The 19,118-nt window shown below is 45.4% G+C and overlaps 2 protein-coding genes across 11 annotated transcripts in view; one reads left to right on the top strand and one right to left on the bottom strand.

The window, feature by feature from the left end:
- ENTHD1 (ENTH domain containing 1) overlaps window positions 1–19,118 on the top strand; it is a 154,631-nt gene that overhangs the window by 11,917 nt on the left and 123,596 nt on the right. The gene's annotated exons all lie outside the window — the stretch shown is intronic.
- GRAP2 (GRB2 related adaptor protein 2) overlaps window positions 1–19,118 on the bottom strand; it is a 69,477-nt gene that overhangs the window by 21,647 nt on the left and 28,712 nt on the right. The window contains exon 1 of one of the 4 annotated variants that reach the window (XM_001502027.5): window positions 17,579–17,825. The exons of the other annotated variants lie outside the window; for them this stretch is intronic. The gene's annotated coding sequence lies outside the window, so the exon portion shown is untranslated. Of the gene's footprint in view, window positions 1–17,578; window positions 17,826–19,118 lie in introns of those variants that run through there. 4 annotated transcript variants of the gene reach the window in all.

The following is a 19,118-nucleotide window of genomic DNA, read 5'->3' as shown; positions in this document are numbered from 1 at the left end:
TTTGCTTGGTCTCCCAAAAGCAATTTGTGAAGATGAATGTTACCAGTCCCAAAGATAGATATTCAGCAGAAAATATTTCAGGAGCCAGAGTAAAATGTCATAGTTAATTCTGCGAGCTTTATCACCAGCCAAAACTTATTTCCAAACAAAAAATTATATATATTTACCTTTTGGACACTGTTTTCAAGATCTGTCCATCTAAGGCAAATTGAAATTTCTGTGACCTAGGATGACCCACTCAACAGGAAGGAGTATTCTGCCCTCCTTAGTGAACGCTAAATGCATTTGCTGATTTGATCCACCCCATTGCTTTAACATGCAGAGCTTCCCCTAATTAAGGCCTTGCCTCCAGTTTGCAGCGAGATGTGGCATCTGTGGGTCACCCACGTGGTAGACACTGGTCACCTCAGGAAATGAAGTGTCAGGTGAATGGTCCTGAAGACCAAGATGCCATTTCTATGCAAATTTACCTTAATAAGCAGGATGGAGACAAGGAGAGGGCAAATGCTAAACATATTAGAAAGTCACATAAATTCGTGATTAAAAAAATTTCCCAGGCGTGCTCTACACATGACCTTGAGCTTGGGAAGTTCTTTCTTTCCTACATTACATGTAACTCAGATCAGGCCCAGGTGCTCGGTCCCGGCTGGATGTAAGTGACCTCAGCGAAAAGCCGAGACAGAAGTAAAATTGCTTTTGAATCGTGGCTCTTTCTCTGCCTTCCCCCAAGAGGCAGGTGGTACGACAAAGCCAAGGACACAGACACATCACAGAGCTCCCCAGCTTATAATATTAATCCTGGCTCAAAAAACCCAATTAAGCAGGCCCACTCTTCATGAAATCACTTTAGAAAAATTTGTTTGCATCCTGTTTCCATTTGTGAAATGAGATCTGTTCTGATGCTGTTTGGCAGGGGGAAGAGGTGCAGGGGGCCTTGGGGTATGCCCTGCTTTCGTTCAGATCAAAGGGCTCGGCAATCTCTTCCCTGCAATGGTCCCTAATAGCAGAGGATGGTAAATGTGCCATCCCCAGGGGTCAGTCTTCTGTTTGATCGTAAAAATGCACGGAAATTTATATCCCATTCCTTTATAGACATTAGTTTTAATTTTGAAAAGTTTTAAATTACCACCAGGTAAAAAGAAAACTGAACTAACATAGTTTATTCAGTATTTATCCATTTGTTTTACAATCTGCACCTACTACCACTGCATATGGCCTCTGGGAGACAACAAATATATATGGCGGAGATAAAAACATGGTAGCAACAATTCCAAGAGAGAAAAGAGGAGAGAGAGAGTGAAAGAGAGAGCAGCCTCAAGAGTTCAAGAAGGCGATGGCGCCTTCTGGCTTCTGTTCGCAGTTACAGTGCTTCTGATCTCAGGGGACGATGAAGACAGAGACGCCTCTTCAGAGCGCCTCACAGATGGATTAAATGTGCTTTCCCTGCCAGTTATCAGCTTTAGAAATGGCTGAAATGCTACCTGTCATAGGGTGTGAGTGAGAAGCGACAGCATCCAGGTGCCAAGCCACCAGTAGCAGCCTCCTACTACCCACCCCAACCCTGTTGACGGTGCCATTTGTCGAGAAATCCCACTTAAGAACCACGCAGAGCTCCCGCCCCTAACGCTGGCTCTGCCGTTCAGCACCTCTGCCCCTCTCTCACTTCCCCATTTCACAGATTGCACATAATATCCATTAGCAGCCCTGCACAGGGCAACGCCACCCAGGACTTCCCCAGGTACAATTTTCTCTGCCCCTCCATTTCCACTTAAGCTTCTTTTACCACCAAAAAACCTGAAAAATATTCAGGCCACGTACCAGGAATGCTTATCTACTTCTAAAATATAGTCACCACAGCGGATGAAAACAAAAAGCCACAAGACAGTTCTTTAAAATTGCCTCCATTTGAAAGCCAGATTAAGTGGATGTGTTCCGAAACACGTAGTTAAGGCAAGAAACTTCTTGAACGATTTCAGCTCGTCCTAAGTTGGCTAAGAATAGCCAAGTTTTCCATTTTATGCGTCTCTTACAAAGAGCTATTGTGTAGCACCACAAAGCTTTTGGAAGATTCAGGCTCAGGATCCATCAAAAGAGGGAGCCGAGTCCTAAATCAAATCAGCGACACTACTTCCTATTTTGCTGGGAAGAGCTCTAGTTTAAAGATTATATGACTTGCCCCAGTTTATGTTGTAATTCGGTTAACATAATGTCGTGGGAAAAAAAGAGAAACATTGCTCTTTACAAGGATTGCTTGTAGCATATTTATCAGGACATTAGTAACAAACGTAATTTTTATTAATTTATCTTGCAAATAAAATGAAGTGATAGAATACTGGGGAGTTTAGATTTTTGGACTTCGGTCATAGATACCAGGAGGAGCTTAGCTAAAAATGTGGTGTTACACCAGCTCTCAAATTTCACATAACCTGGGGACCTGGAACCCACAGCCTTTCTATTTGTCAGGCAGAGCCCTTGAATGGACTAGGTCAGCTCAATTACTTTTCAGAAGTGGAGAACCTTACACTGCCAGGAAAAAATGCTTATAGCCAAGCCTCCCCGTACACAATAGATATGTTCTTGAAAAGTTATTTTGAATAGAGCATTTGTGAGTGGAAACATATTAGCATGCATTATGGAGGTTCATTTGTTAAAGGAACCCCATGGTGAATCACTTTACAGAATGAAAAGGAAAATTTGTTATGCAAATAACTACCTTTTAATTTATCTGTTTTAAAGCCTGGGTTTTCATGCATTGAGTCTTAAAACAGAGCACACCTGTGCATCCTTTCTAGCCCCTCACACAGAGGGTTAAATAAATATTAGCTTCCCCTCTTCTTAACTCTCAAAATCCTTTTTAAAAACCTCTCCTATTGACGCATCACATTCCACCTTGAACTATAGACCAGGAGTTGTTGAGCTTTTTCTGTAAGGGCCAGAGAGTCAATGTTTTTGGCTTTGCGGGCCATGCAGTCTCTGCCACAGCCACTCATCTGTGCTGCTGAGTCGGGAAGGCAGCCTGAGCGAATAGTGGATGACGGTCATAGCTGGGTTCCAATAAGACTGTACTTATGGACCCTGAAATTTGACTTTCATACAGTTTTTACATTCCACAAAGTATTATTATCTTTCTGATTTTCCCTCCCAACCATTTAAAAATGTAAAAACCATCTTAGCTCGTGGCCAAAAATATGTGATGGATCAAATTTGGCCTATTGGCAATAGTTTGCAAACCCCTAGCATAGAAGTTTCTATCTATATCTTATCTGCCCTAATAGTCTGTAAACCTCTTGAGGAGAAGGGTTGTGGCTTAGTAGACAGAGTGTGGGCTTATGGCTAGATGGACCCGGATTCAAATCTACAATGTGCCATTAATTCCCAAGTGTCTGTTTCTTCATCCATAAGATGGGAGTAACCACACTCACTTCATGGGGGTGTTGCATGTTAATGTGTTAAAGACTCTGGCACACAGTAGGCGTCCAAGAAATGGTAATGGTAGTAATAGAGTTGTTATTTATTCTTAGATTCTGTACAATACCTAGCTAGTGCTTAGTAGGCTCTTAGTACATGTCTGCTGAGTGAGTAAAAACATGATAAACGACCTGCTATCAGAGTTACAACCATAATTGATTTTCCTCAGGGAAGGGGCAGCCGACAGGAGGACTCATTTACAAGCATAAATTAATTTCCCACTCAAAGGTGCCCTGACTTCTTAGCAAACGCAGCTGGAGATAATGAAACACACACCCACACTAAAAGTCTGATTTATTTAATCCAATAGAGGGCAATGGTGCACCCCAAACCGTTGATTCCACCTTATAACTTTTCTTTGCATCTTGAGTGCCCGCAGCATTTTTCTAGATGGGTTTGGCGATTGCTCTCATTGTCTCTTGTGCACTTTAAGGCGTATAAACTTTAGCATTTCAAAGAGTCTAAATCTCATAAAATACAGAATTGCTTAGACAGAAAAGTATTGGAAGTCACCTGCTTCTACACGTTTTCTGATGCTTAAATTCCCTCCCAGTATCCTGGACAGGTGGTCCCCGTTCATCTCAAAGTGACTAGACCCTCCCTCCTGCTTCTCATTCCAGGTTAACGATTTGTGTTGAAACCCCTGCTGTGCGTTTTTCTTTTATCTGAACCTTACAGCTGTGATCGGGGCCTTTCTGCCTTAGTTTATCACCTCTTACTGGGTACTGGACAGAAGAACAGGACACTAAGAAAGGTCACAGATGGTCCTTCTTGGAAACTCATAAGCCTAGGATGGACAACTACCTACAGCTCGGCTGTCAGTTGCTGCTTAAGTATTCTCCTAGAGACCCAGACCAATCTACTCTGGAAAAGAAAATGAAAGAAAAAAAAGCAAAACGACTGGGCATGGCCAAGAGATAAAAGGGTTGGCCTTTCTCCATTTTGGGCTCTCCGACGACAACACTTTTTGCTCTATTCTTCACCAGCAGAATCCCTGCTTACAGGATACCTCTGAATCAGCAGGCCACGTAGGAAAAGTTAACCTTCTCGCAGAATCCCTAACCAGCTCGCATATTTCTTTCCTGTGCCTGCTCTTGAATTACTTCTGACTCATTCTCTGGAGCCTTTATAATAGGGACCCTCAAATCCTGTTCTAGTAAGAGTCTCCTTCTGGTTTCTCCGGGGCTCAGATCTTCGTTCAGGTGCAGACCATAGAGTGGAGGTTGAATCATGGCAGCTACAACCAAGTGTGCAGATAGCCGTGTACTTGGAAATGGTCATCAGGAGCCTCTTTAAAAGACTCACAACCAACAGTTCCTATGCTTATCTGGACCTCCCAATGCGGAGATGCAGAACCATTTCTTTTTAGGTTCAGGATCCCAGGGGAATAAACATCCTTCTCAGGAGGGCCTGGCCTGTTTCCACAGGTGTTCTCTCCATGGGCTATAAAAGTCTCTGACTTTATTGCAATCAAAGGAAGCACAGACAAGCAAAATACATCTCACCAAACCATTTCTGGCTAGTCAGCTGAGGTTTTAGTCCCTCTAAAAGCCTCCATTTTAAATGATTTTGCATACATGGGACATCCTTATTTTCCTCTTGTCCCTGGGTGACTCATTATTTCCCCCTCCTAAGCCCCAGGGAAAGCAAAAATCCCCTGGCATGACCGGCAGGGCTGAGCCTGTGGAACTAGAGGGGCCCTCTGCAGTGGGTCCAAGAACAAGAATTCTTTGATGGTTGATCTGCTGACGCCCGTCTTGGAGGCCAGAAGGAAGTAGCTTATAAAAGAAGCCCTCAGGGCCTTCCCCGTCTCCCTGTGCAGACGTGTTTCCCATCTCACAGTTCATCCTCTGGCTGCTTCACTTCTGCGGAAAGCGACAACAGAGCTGTCTCTGACGACAGGTAACTAATGGGCCTCGGGTTCTTGAGTGAGATACGAGACACGGGCGGGAGAGGTGTGTGGTCCTCTCCTCCCGGTCTGGAATGGGCCTCCGGCTCAGCCCATAGCTACCCTTGGTGGGGCTGGCTTCACCCGCGCTGACCTGACGCTTTGTCTACCAACGGGCCTCCTGCAGACCCTCAGGGTTGGTCAGTCCGACCTGGGATCCCCAGCCCCACCCTTGGGCCGTGCCTTGAGATTTCTTCCTATTTTCCCCATGGGAACCATCTCCTCAGCTAGAAGGCACTTGGTTTCCAGGTTTGGAAGTCAAATAAATATATTTCAAAGACTTACAGACAAACTTCACACAATTGGAGAGTCCCTGCAAATCCCTTAGATCCTTGTTTAATCAAATCGCTGTCCTGCAGGTCCCAGTCTGTCACTGTGGATTAGGCAGATTTCATTGGTCTCAAGGATGCTTCCCTCTTTTTAATTAGCTCCTCTTTTCCTGCTTAAGGTTTCTGGTTTTTGAGGGGAGGGATGGCAAGGAGAGGGAAGTAAAAGAGGGGGGAGACAAATCAGGAGACCGTCCCTGGGCAGGTCCCCTTCCTGCCCCTGCCTCATAAACTGAGTGACACCCAAGACCAAGGGTCATTTACTTCTCCTTCCAATTATTTACTCCCTGACTCTTCTTGACTCGACACCAGTCCGGCTTATAAAACATAACTTTTTTTTAGTTCAAAGCATGTCACATAAAATCTCATTTGTCCTCAAACTTTTCTTTTTGTTTTTGAGGAAGATTAGCCCTGAACTAACATCTGCTGCCAATCCTCCTCTTTTTGCTGAGGAAGACTGGCCCTGAGCTAACATCCATGCCCATCTTCCTCTATTTTATATGTGGGACGCCTGCCACAGCACGGCTTGATAAGCAGTGTGTAGGTCTGCACCCGGGATGCAAACCAGCGAACCCCAGGCAGCCAAAGTGGAGGGCGTGAACTTAACTGCTACACCAATGGGCCAGCCCCAGTCCTCAAACTTTTTGTAAGAAAAATACCTTTTTCTTTAAGCGTAATGTATATGTTGTATCAGACTCAAGCAAATTCTATTTTTTCCCCAACTCACCATCTCTGCAAGATGAGGTCCCCGCAACAGCGGAGACTCACAAAGCTTGGATGTCATAGAGACCTGCTTTCAAATTTCAGGTCTATTCCTTACTTGGTAGCTGGGGAACCTTAACTTCCCTGTGCCTCAGTTTCTTCATCAAGAATTCAGATAATAGGGGCTGGCCCGGTGGTACAGTGGTTAAGATCACATGCTCCGCTTTGGCGGCCCAGGGTTTGTGGGTTTGGATCCCGGAACTGGACCTATGCACCACGCATCAAGCCATTCTGTGGCAGAGTCCCTCATACAAAACAGAGGAAGATTGGCACAGATGTTAGCTCAGAGACAATCTTCCTCACTAAAAAAAAAAAAGAAGAAGAGAATTCAGATAACAATCCTCACCCCACAGTGTTGCAGAAAAGTGGATGTAGAACGCTCAGCTCATCCTTGGTGTTTGACAGTTTAGTGTCTCTTTCTCAAAGCATTGTTGCATCTCAGCTATCTACTATCCTTTCTCATAGAGAAAAAATTTCAAAACGGTTTTTTTTTTTTTTTGCTGAGGAAGATTCACCCTGAGCTAACATCTGTACCAATCTTCCTCTATTTTTTTTTTTTTTGAGGAAGTTTAGCCCTGAGCTAACATCTGCTGCCAATCCTCCTCTTTTTGCTGAGGAAGACTGGCCCTGAGCTAACATCCATGCCCATCTTCCTCTACTTTCTATGTGGGACGCCTACCACAGCATGGCTTGCCAAGCAGTGCCATGTCCACACCCGGGATCTGAACCAGTGAACCCCAGGCTGCCAAAGTGGAACGTTCGAACTTAACCACTGCGCCACCGGGCCAGCCCCCAATGTTCCTCTATTTTGTATGTGGGTTGCTGCCACAGCATGGCTGACAAGTGGTGTAGGTCTGTGCCCGGGATCCTAGCCTGTGAACCTGGGCCACCAAAGTGGAGCACACTGAACTTAACCACTACACCAGGGGGCTGGCTCCTCAAAAATATACTTTGAAAGTGTAAATCCACCAAGCATATACTCCTCTTTAGCTTTTCAAGCCCTCGTTTTCCTTCACTTCCCCTGGGCAAGTGCTGGCTTCTCTCCACTTACTATGGAGCCCTGGCTGCAATGTTATCAGAAGGTACAACGCATTGTAATCAAGACGATCCAGTAGGTAAAGAGAAAAGATAACACTAACCAAAGGGAAGTGAGGAAAGGGAAGGTTGAGAAACAGGACACTGATTGGGCTTCTAAACATTGCTGTCTGCCCAGAGCTCGGTCCCCACATTGCTCTCCTCAAACAGGAAGCCTTGCAGGGAGCACACAGGGACCAGCCTCACCCGAGTCTAGAAACAAGAACCAGCTGAGACTAGGTCCCATGAATTGACATGGCCTGTCATGCGCCAAGGGCTTCACAGTCACCCTTTATTGTCTCAACAGCCTCATTATCATTATCATTCACATTTTATGGATGGGAAACTGAGGTGAGAGACTAGAGTGCGTGTCTGCTGGCTCGTGAGGCTGTGCTCTCTTTACTCACCGCGCTGCCTCTGCCGTCCTAGCAAAATCATGAAAAGTCCTGCACTAGTTCGGGATAATTCCTGACTAACTTAGGGCCCCCTCAACCTTCCTGGGAGGCTGTCCTTCAGCCAAGAAATTGACGGGAACAATTCTTACACACCCACAAAATTCAGGCCGGTTACTCCGCCGTCAAAGAGGCAAAGACTGCAATAAACCTGCTGACCTCAGACCAAGCAATCACGGGCTTTCAGGCAAAAGCAGAAATGGAAACAATCTTGGGTAATAAACTTACAAGCTATTATTCTTTTTCTTTCCCTTCTGCTCTCTCTTTGCCTCTCTCTGTCTCTCTCTGTCTCTCTCTGTCTCTCTCTCTCTCTCTCTCTCTCTCTCTCTCTCTCGATGTCACAATTTTCTAATCTTTTCCACCGGCTGCCTTCTCCACAATATATTCTACTTTTTTCAAGTTCTTTTTCTTTCTCCTAGAAACATTAGCACCTTCCCACGAATCTAGTTAGAAAAAGTGTCTCTAGAATGCTTTTGTTCTCAAATCTCTGACACTTTGCTTGTTTAAATAACACCATAGAAACATCAGTCCAAAACAACCACCAAAATGAAACAGGAAGGGCCCACCAACCCTGCCGCAGGTGTTCCTGCCAGCCCCACTCTGCCGTAAGACCCGTGCATTTCTTGCCATTTCCTCATTTTATCCTGATAGTTTCCTAGAGCGAGAGCAATTGTCTACAGAAACAGCATGAATCCTGCTGGCAAAGCCCAACGATGAATGAGCATTAAAGAGACCCACCCAGAATCACAAATTATTTAAATGCCCTATAACGAGGGTCGGAGGGGTGGTGGATGTGAGTGGAGAGCAAGAGAGAGACAGACATTTTACAAATCTCCAGGCTTCTTTTGAAAAAAAAGCTTTCTATTTCCTATTCACATCACGATTTCCCCTCGTTTATCACCAGATTTTATGGTGCCTTTGCGTTCTCTTTTCCTTCTCTTCCCTTCTGTTCCCTTCATGTTTGTTTTTATTGATTGGGGCTCCTTCATCACAGGTCTGAAAGTCTCCGTCTTCTCGCTGGGCCGTCGCCAGGCTGTGAGGTCTTTCAGCACAAACGTGCAGTGCGCTCGGGTCCCCTCCTCTCCCCTCCCCATCTGCGCCCTGCGCTGCCTTAATTTTCACTTGGGCAAAGCCCAGAGTAGACGACGGCACGACCACAGCCACTTTAATCTCCTTGTCACTTTTACTTATATTCCCAAGTACCCATTTATTATTGGAATGAGGGTCATTTTTTAGTTCATTGTTCTCAAAGCTTGCAAAAGTGGACGTTAGGGGCTGGCCCAGTGGCACAGTGGTTAAGTTCACAAGTTCCGCTTCTCCGTGGCCCGGGGTTCGCCGGTTCAGATCCCGGGTGCAGACATGGCACTGCTTGGCAAGCCATGCTGTGGTAGGCATCCCACATATAAAGTAGAGAAAGATGGGCACGGATGTTAGCTCAGGGCCAGGCTTCCTCAGCAAAAAGAGGAGGATTGGCAGCAGTTAGCTCAGGGCTAATCTTCCTCAAAAAAAAAAAAGTGGACATTAACCCGACTAACAGCTTGCCTTGCTTCATTCCATGTCTAGCCCTGAAAAGTTGGAGGTGATTACATTTTTATATAACAAGTCACCCCCTGAAGGTACTAAAAAGCTGCCAATAGAACGGATGATGTTGCTAATTCCTGCCAGCAAATGAATAATAGTCTTATTTTTTTGGAAATTTAGCTCTTAATTCAAGTTTGCTTGAACTGAGGAACATCTGTGTTTGCCTTGTCTAAAATAGTTCTCGTTCTTTTTAATTGCCAGTTTTGATCAAGTAGGGCTCTAAATCTTAGATGGTCAAGGTTGGAAGCGACTTGAAAGGGTGGTCCAGTCTTTCCTTAATTTACCGAGATGATAGAGAACGGGCATAGGGAGTGACTAACAGCTGGGTGAACTGGTTATACTGAGCCAAAAAGTCTCACCGAATTTTCAGGCGAATTATGCCCCCCAAAGAAAAACAAACTGAGTATATGAAGATGATGCTCACAAGTCCCAAATTCTTGTTTCTAAGCTTGAATAGCCCCTGGGTCCTTCACCACCCTCCATGTGACAGGGTTCAGACTCCTTGCTCTCCTAGTCATTTTCCTTAGGTAACATCAAAGTTTTTCAGTGTTCTTCTCAAAATGTGTTACCTGGAACTGAACCCAGTATTCAAGAAACGGTCTGAGCTGGGCTGGGTAGAACAGACTATTTAATTTCTTTATCTGTACGGTAGATCTTGAGTGATGTGTCACACCGTCAGCTGTTAGGGAGTTAAACATTCACTAGCACAAAAGCCCAAGTGTTTCCCAGCATGAAGAAGGGTCCAGCCAGGCCTCACCACTTCAGTTCTGCAAGGGGTTTTTTGAGACGAAAATGTGAGGTTCAAGTTTAATCTTTTCCACTTTCATCTCGTTTTTGTCGTCCCCCGTCGGCCGGTGCCTCAGTTCATGACAGTTCGTTGGGGCATAAATTTGTCATCCTGCCCTCGAGTTATCCTTCCAACTCCTCTTTCAGAAACAAACTTAATGCCTTTTTTGGTCTTCAGTCCGTCGTAAATGGAACTTGGGCGTTGGGGTCAGACAGAGCTGGGTTTGAATCCTGGCTCCTTCGTTCACCAGCTCTGCGATCATAAGCAACTTGGTTATCTCTGAACTCAGTTTCTTGCCTGAAGTCTCCCTCCAGGGTGACCTTAACCGATTAATCAACATTCTTAGAGTATCAACTCCAAACCCACCGGATTAAGTGGTTACCTTACGGCCTTTCTTCACTTTGTTCTCTAGGGTGAAAAATGCAACCAAATGCCTTGCTGAAATCAAACGGTGCCGTGCCTGGGGCCCTTTCCTCATGTGCCAGTCTCACAACCTTCTAGGAAAGGACGATAAACCAGAACGGGGCCGACTGTTGTTCAGGGCCGTACTGGGAATTGCAAAGTGGAAGGAAGTCATCTTCTCATTCACTTTCCCTCTTTTTTGTTTTCTGTTCCCTACTCCTTATCCTCCTTTCCACTCTGTTGAGTTTCCTTTTGTTATGTCTTTTAAACAGGCTGCTGTCACCTCATCTACCCTGCCCCCAGTCTCCCTCCACTCTGTCTTGCCTGCTTGATGGAACAAGGACCCTGTGTGTTGAAGCCTTCTGACACACACTTTCTGAGGGTCATTTTCCCATTCAAAACTCGTCAATGTCATCTTGTCAGGCTACCTCTCAGATCCACTCAAGACTCTCCTGTTGTCATCTCAGGCCCTCAGCAATCTCTCCCCAACCTGTCTCTTTAAATTGCCTTCAGAAAACCTATACCCCATGCAAACATGCTTTAGTAAATGGCTTCTCATCATTCTCCAAGCACACTATCTGCGTCCTTGCCTCTGCACTGGTCCTCCTTCTGCCATCTAACTCAGGCTGCTATGTACAGTTGTGCAGGTTGTTCACTGCACAAGGGCCCCTGGCTGAGGCTGCAGTAGGGGCTAAAAGCCATCCAGTGCTCTTCTCTCAAGCTCTGAGTCCTGGTGTGGGGCTGCATCTACCTAAAGTTAAGGGCACACTTTTTTAACTTAAACAAAGGCACCTGGTCTAACTTCAACTCCTCCTTCAAAGTCTTACTCAGGGCCTGCCCTGTCACAGGCTGTGCTCTCACTCTCTCTTATTCTTCCAGGGGACTCGCTGTATATGTCCCTTGCTTGCTGCTGCCACCATGTCAAGTGAGGTGGGCAAGCACATGGGCTTTTGGAGTCAGGCTGCCAGAGTTCAAATCCTGGCTCTACCGCTGGCTATCTGGGTGACCCTGGGCAAGTTGTTTAATCTCTCTGAGCCTCATTTTCCTCATCTGTAAACCAGGGATAATCAGAATGCCTGCCTCATTGGGTTCTTGTGAAGAATATTTGAAATATCCATCCTAAAGCACTTAGGACTGTGCCTGGCACACAGTTGGCACCCAATAGTTGTTAGTTATTGCTACTTTATGCATAGTCCTCAATCGCTCACACCGATTGAGACACGTGTGACTCACAGGAAGTTTGAATGAACGTATACCTCCCTAAGCAGGGCTGCTAGATAAAATACAGAGTGCCCAGTCCAATTTGAATTTCAGATAAATAACAAGTAGTTTTCTGGCATAAGTATATCCCAAATGTTTACTTTCTCCAAAGAAAATGGTGGAGTGGTGCATTGTTAAGAATAATGGCAAGGAATCATTTGACTTTCCACTCCTCATCTCCATATCCCCCCCTGCCCCTTCCTCTCACACAGGGTCTGCCCCACAACATCTCTGACACGAAATGGGGGAGTGGCTAACCTGTGGGATGAGACCTGAGGTCTTGGAATGGAGCCTTTAGGTGCTCTTGTGAAGCTGGTGGTGTGTGTGTAGAAATACATGTCTTCTCCTTCTCATATCCTGTGAGCCACATCATGTCATATGTCCTACTTTCTCTACCGTCCTTGTGTTATTTGCTACTTTTAATATTGTGTGAGTCAAAGGCATGCTTTTACCATGATGCGTTCTGGAATACTACATGGTTTAAGTGGGTTTTACATATTGGAAGTTCTGTTTTTACAAGTGAATTTTCTTGTAACGCATATTTGTGGTAAAGCAGAGATCCTCTAAGCCCTCTTGCATATTCAGATATTTCTCTTGTGATTATTATGGCATTTCACATCGTTATTGTCAAACTCACTATCTGCTTCTCAAATTCTCATATCTATAACTTGTCAAATTTTCCATGCTTGGCACTTGCCCCACAGTAAACAATTCCCGGGCACCAGCCCCGGTAAGTTATCAGTAGTCCATCACGTACTCACCAGGTTGACATTTACTTGTTTCACTCGTGTCTGTGGTCCCGATGACAAATAATGCCGGAATCAGTGGCTGATCCCTCATCCTTTCTTTATGTGATTCGTGACTTCCTGGAGCCTGGTCTCTTCCTGGAACCACTGCAGAGGAAGCTACTACACCACCAAGAGTGCCAAATGTGGTTCTGTTCTTTTCACGATCTTCTCCTTTCTCCACTCCTTCATTTCAAATCCTTCATTATTGACTCCTTGCCCAGATTCTTGTCTCTCTCTCCTAACTCTGTCTGCATGGCCAAGAAGCAGCAATTTCTCCTCGGGCTAGTCTTCTGATTTTCTGCTGCTTGATCTCACTGGGCTCTCACTCTCTTTAGGTCTCTCAGGAGTGTCTCCTATGCTTGATGCATTCGCTTAATAAACATTTATGGGGCCCCACTTTGTGCCAGGCACTGTGCTCAGCATGGAGATCCAGAGTGGACCAGAGAGCTCGTGCTAGACCTCACCTGGCTCACAGTTTTGTAGGAAAGACAGACAAGTTGACCAAACAAGTAAAATCAGTGTGACGGTGGAGCCAGACCTCAAGTGGTTGAGGAGCCCAGAGGAATGGTTTCTAATCTAGCCTGGGATGGGTGCAGGTGCAGGAGGGACCATGAGAATCTTCCCAAATGAGGTGACAAATAAACTGAGTCTTGTGGACAAGTAGAGAGTATGTGCATCACAGATAGAGAGAATGGCACGTACACATAGGAATTGGAGAGCCCGATTGGCTCATCATGGCCGTTGTGGAGGCCAGAGATGGGACTGGTGACTTGGGTGGAGGTAGGTCATGGATGGCCTTGCAGAACATGCCAAGGACGTTAGATTTTATCCCAAGGGTGAAGTGGAATCACTAAAAATGCTGATAACCTTTGCATCAGGAAATCTTGAAGCTTTATGAAGGATTGGAGGGCAGAGTGAACTGGAGATGGAGAAACTATTGCAGTAATCTTGGCCAAAAGTGATGAGAGCCTGAAATACGACAGTGAGAGACCACGCCCTTTCTCTTGACACTGGGCCTTTGCACATGCTGTTATCTCCATAGCAAGTGCTTTACATGTATCATCTCATCAAACACCTGCAAGAACCTGAGAGTGAGAACTATTGTTATATCCACCTGACAGATGAGGGAACTGAGGCACCAAGAAGTTAAATAATTGCCTGGGCTCACATGTATCCAAAAATGGTGGAGCCAGGATTCAAACTCAGCCTATGCACTTAAGTAACGTTGTCCCTTGTCTTGACTTGAGAGAATCACTGTGTCTTTTTGACAAATAGGGAGTGACTAAAAGGCAGGGAAGAACCTCGAGCAGTACCGTCGGTGGAAATATAGTGCAAGCCACACGTAATTTTAAATATTCTAGTAGCACATTAAAAATTAAAGGGAAATTTTTATTAAACTCAATACATGCCAAATATTATCATTTCAACGTGAAATCAGCATAAAATATTATTGAAATATTTCGCATTCTTTTTTCTGAACTAAGTCTGGTGTATATTTTATAGTTACAGACATCTCAATTTGGACCAGCCATATTTGAAATACTTAATAGCTAATTTTAATATTCCAAATAAGTACCAAGAGCTTAGTGTGGCTGGGGGCTACCATGTTGGACAGCATGGATCTAGAATGGCTCTCATCTTTCTTCTGTGGACAGCATGGTAGATGGCAATAACATTTTCAGAGATAAGGGAGTATAGGAAGAAAAGATAATGTGGAAGGAGTTTGAAATGCTTGTGAAACGTCTAGGTAGAGATTCTCAGGGCTTGGATATGTAGGTGTGGATCTCAGCAAAAAGGGCTGAGTAGAGATATAAATTTGAGACCTATTCCTGTGTAGATGGCTGTTAAGACCCCAGGTAGAAGGAACTCACACAGGGAGATGATGTAGAAGGATGGAGCCTTTGGAAACCACTGGAAGGAAGGGATGCCCCGTGCAGGTGGAGGAGGTCATCTGTAGCAGCAGGTGAGGCATCTCCCCTTGAGTGGGAAGGAAGGCAGGCAGGTGAGTATGGATGCAGGCAGGTTTGTGTAGGCAAAAGAATTGGGGAAAGGCAGGAAGTAGGCCTTCTAACCTGGCAGGGGTTCTCTGGGCTCATCCCTCTTTCTTCTCTTCTATGGAAAAATGAGCCCTAACTTTTATATCTGACTGCTCACAAAAGTCTGTCTGCAAAAAGTGGATGAAGAGGTAAACAAAGCATAAATATTTGTCCAGTCAGGGACTAAAACCAAGACAGCTACTCGTTTCTCCTATTGCCACCTCGTTCACTTGCTCTCTCTCATGAAAATTTTTATTTTGAAATAACTGTAGACCCACAGGAAATTGTGAAAGTAGTACAGAGTGTTTCCTTGCACTCTCCATCCTGCTTCCCCCAATGGCGACACCTCACATCACCATAGCACAGTATCAAAACCAGGAAAGTGACATTGGTACAGTACTATCAACTGGACTTCTACTCTCTCTTTTACCACTTCCTAGCAAGAAGTACCCTGAGTAAAAAGAATCAGAAGGATGTAAGAGGTAATGTACAACCAGGTCAAGAGCTTTTGTGCGTTCGAGAAGTTGTAGCTACCCCTATAGCTAGATGACATGCATCAGATACAACGCTAAATGCCACCTAAATGCTCAGGTCAAAAACACCTGCTTACAGCCATGTGTAATTTGCACCACCATTGCGTGCTTAGACCAGGCTCTTCACTGTCTGTTTGGCTTTATCTCATTACACAGAACAGCAAAGAAGAACAGACTGTTCCGTTGTTCTCAGCAGCATCTAGAATGAGGAACGTGTGACTCAGGAGCGAGAAGCGAAGTGCCCAAGCTTGCACTGCCGTACACCCCAGGTCTCACTGACCACAGAACTCAAGCCCCGTTGGTGACATTGCACTGTCTCTTGGTGGATAGCTGGTTCCTGCCCCCATCCACACAGCAGAAAATGGGTGGATTAGGAGGGAGTTAGCCTTCAGCTGAGGGACTCCGTCCAACTTTCCAGCAGGAAGGATTTTAGAGGAATCCACAGCACCCAACACAAGAGGCTCCCAGATAAATGCTGGGGGGTTAAGGGAACCAGCTCACAAAACAAACAGACCCAAGGAGACAGGCACCTTCCTCAAAAGCAAAATCAAACACGGAAAGAACCGAGAAATCTCATTGCTTCAAGGAAATGAAAACCAACAAGAGAAAATGAAGCCAACTTGAAGGGAAGAGGGGCTGTCCACCAGCCAGGGTTTGGCCCAGGCGAGTAACCCATTTATTACCGGGACTGGGAGCCTTCCTCTGTATTCCACTCTAAGTGGTAATTTGTTAACGGGTAAACGTGGAATGACTTTCTTTCTCCCTTAGAGAGAAATGAGCTCTAGTTCTCCAAAAACAGTATATCTGGTAAGAAGTAGAAGACAGAAAAAAAAAATGTTTCTTCCATTAAGATCCGAAAAGCAAAGGAAATCCATATTTCTGGTAGCTGGGTGAAGAGTTGGGACTTGACAATTTCTGAGCTGCCGAAGAAGGGAAAATGCAGCAGGAATAGGCTAGATAAAGGTGATCAGATGCCTTTAGGCTGAGTAATCTCTAAAATGACATTTCTCCGATGCCGGCTCCTTGTTTATTTCGTGTATCTACACCTTCCCCTATATTGTAGTGTATTATATCTGTGCTACCAGTAATAAAATAGTTTTTGTCAAATCCAAGAAGACAGGCTGAGAGCAATTTGCAGTTGTGAAGACAAACTATAGGCTGAAGGAAACGGGACACAGGGAAGGAGTTCCTTACTCTGTCGCAGCCATCGGTAAAAGTCTTCAACTCTCCGGTGCTGAGACAGAGCAGCAAACGCAGGAGGAGTGTAGAGGACAATAGCTGAAATCAACTCAGCTCCATAAATGCTGCCATCAAATCGTCAAGGGTGAGAAAAAAAAGTGATCTGTTTGATGGACTGGCCCTGCACTGACCGGAGGTTGAAATTCAGCTGAGAGACGGGATGTGTGGCCAACCTCTCCCGTAACAATGCCATTTGGCCATTTGCACCGACCCCAGCCACGTGTTTGGGGGTGATTACGTGCAGCCTGCATTTCAGAATCTGTGCAGAGGCTTAAACAGACCGGCTTTCTGGTCAGACAAGAACACCACCAGATGTGACTTAAATGCGCTTCCTCTTTCAGCCATTTAAAATGTGAGAAATTCCTCCCTTATCTCGTCCACTGTGGGGAACTATTTTTATCCTGGTCTTTCAACTGCAGCTCTGAGACACATCACAGATATTCCCACAAAAGTTCCACAGGTTGAGAATGAAATAAATCCCGTGCCAGACAGACTTGCACCCCCGGGCAGGCAGACGGGGCAGTGAGTCCTGTCACAGCAGTATTTCCTACGATCACTTTGAACTACAAATAAGTTAAGTGGGGGCAGCATGACCGACGGGGCAGAATTAAAATGTGATGAACGTGGCATCTGGTTTCTCTTCTCTATTCAGCTTTCACAGAAGTGAACACAATAAAAAGGGAAGAAGCAAGGAGGAAAAGTAAGAAGAGACAGGGCCCCTTCTGGGAAAATCGAGTCTACTCTTGAATTTTCAACTGTGCCTTCCACCTCGGAAAGCCAGTGACCACTTTTACTGAGCATCAGTTGACAGACACGCTGAGTTTGATGCAGGCTGGAGCCAGGCAAAGGGTGGCAGCTTCTGCCCAATCTTTCTGCTGTCTCCCTTCCCCGTTCCAATCATGATAAATATATTTATACTCACTTGATTATGTCAGCCAGACAATGCTCCCCTAATTGGCAGTGATCAGGGTTCCAGAATTGCTTGGGTGAACCTGCTGTCTCTCTATCAGGCAAAGCGATAAAGGGCTGCTAATGCGATCCCCATGAACAATTTCCAGTGGGATGAAAAACAAGCCCCCGACTCGTGCATGGCAATGAATTTTCCTAACAGCTCCTAAGAGCCAGCCCCTGAGGAACTCAGACTTACATGAACCTGCCCAGCATAGAATGCTTTTATAAATCTTCCCCACCCCCGGCTCGAGTGCATAGAAAAAAACCATAGCCACTTCCTTCTGCGCAAGTTTCTTTTGTTCTTTTGCATTTTTCTTTTATAGCATTTATGGAGCTAACTGTCATTTTTGGTTCTTCTCGGTTCTTTGTAAGTTTCAGGGACAGCTGGTGCACAGTTTACTGCATTTGCCAGCTCTGGTATTTGTAGATATGTATGGGATCTCTGCTGCGTGCGCATGTTAACACTCCACATGCATAATTTATGCATGCATAATTTGGAGCTTGAGTGCATTGGTATATTTTGACATTTAAGTGTGACTACAGTGCTGATCATAAGTAATTGCTCAATAAATATTTATTAAATGAATGGATGCACCAAGAAGGCAAGTGTCGTTCATTCATTCACCAGACATTTGAATGCCTACAATGTGCCAGACACTGGGCTAGATGCTGGGTGTTCAGTGATGCATACGCACAGTCCCTGCCCTCAGGGAGCTCGCAGTCGAAGGGCAGGAGGCAGGCACATAAACAGGCAATCATAAGACATCATGGAGTCTCACCCTGGTATCAGGGTAGCATGCAGCTCCAAGAAGGGAGACTTTCGTCCACTTAGGGGAGCAACTGAAGCCATGGGGGGTCTCCTGAAGGTGGGGAAGCCTAAGCTGGGGCCTTAAATGGTTCCAGACAAAGAGGACAGCACAATCAATGGCAGGAGACAAGAAGTAAGGGGATGTGAGCAGAGAACCAGAAGGCAGATGGTGCTTGAGGCAAGGAGTTGACAGAAACGAAGTGGGAGCTCAGGCAGGGACTGGCTCTTGGGGGCGCTCAGAGAGGAATAAGGAAAGGAGCTTCAATTGTCTCAGTTAGGGCCCAAATTCTTCTGGATTCTGCCAGAATTTGTGCACACATATCTCAAAGCAGAATTTGGACTGGCTTTGAAAGCATTGCTGGGGGGCAGTCAGGAGATGTGGTCACACCCTGAATCCATCGTTAACGAGCTATGTGAACCTGAGCAAGGGCCAGCTTCCACACGGGTAAGCTGAGCAGGTGGACCCTGTGGGCTCTAAGATTCCTCCCAGGTTTTATACTCTAAGTTACCTAGATTCTCTGAGGTTTACATATACACCACAGCTGGGCCTATCCCATGTACAAACTGTGGGGCTCTAAATGAATGAGGCTACTTCCAAGAAGCACACAGTAATGTGTTATCACTGTCTTATAGTACAGAGGCAGCTGGGCACATTGAGCGCAATTTTACAAAAATCCACAGGAATGGATCGTTTGATGGAGAT

Source organism: Equus caballus, chromosome 28, assembly GCF_041296265.1.
Source record: "Equus caballus isolate H_3958 breed thoroughbred chromosome 28, TB-T2T, whole genome shotgun sequence".
Taxonomy (NCBI): Eukaryota; Metazoa; Chordata; class Mammalia; order Perissodactyla; family Equidae; genus Equus; species Equus caballus.
Note: the sequence above shows the minus strand (reverse complement) of the source record. Positions and strands in the feature narration are given on the sequence as shown.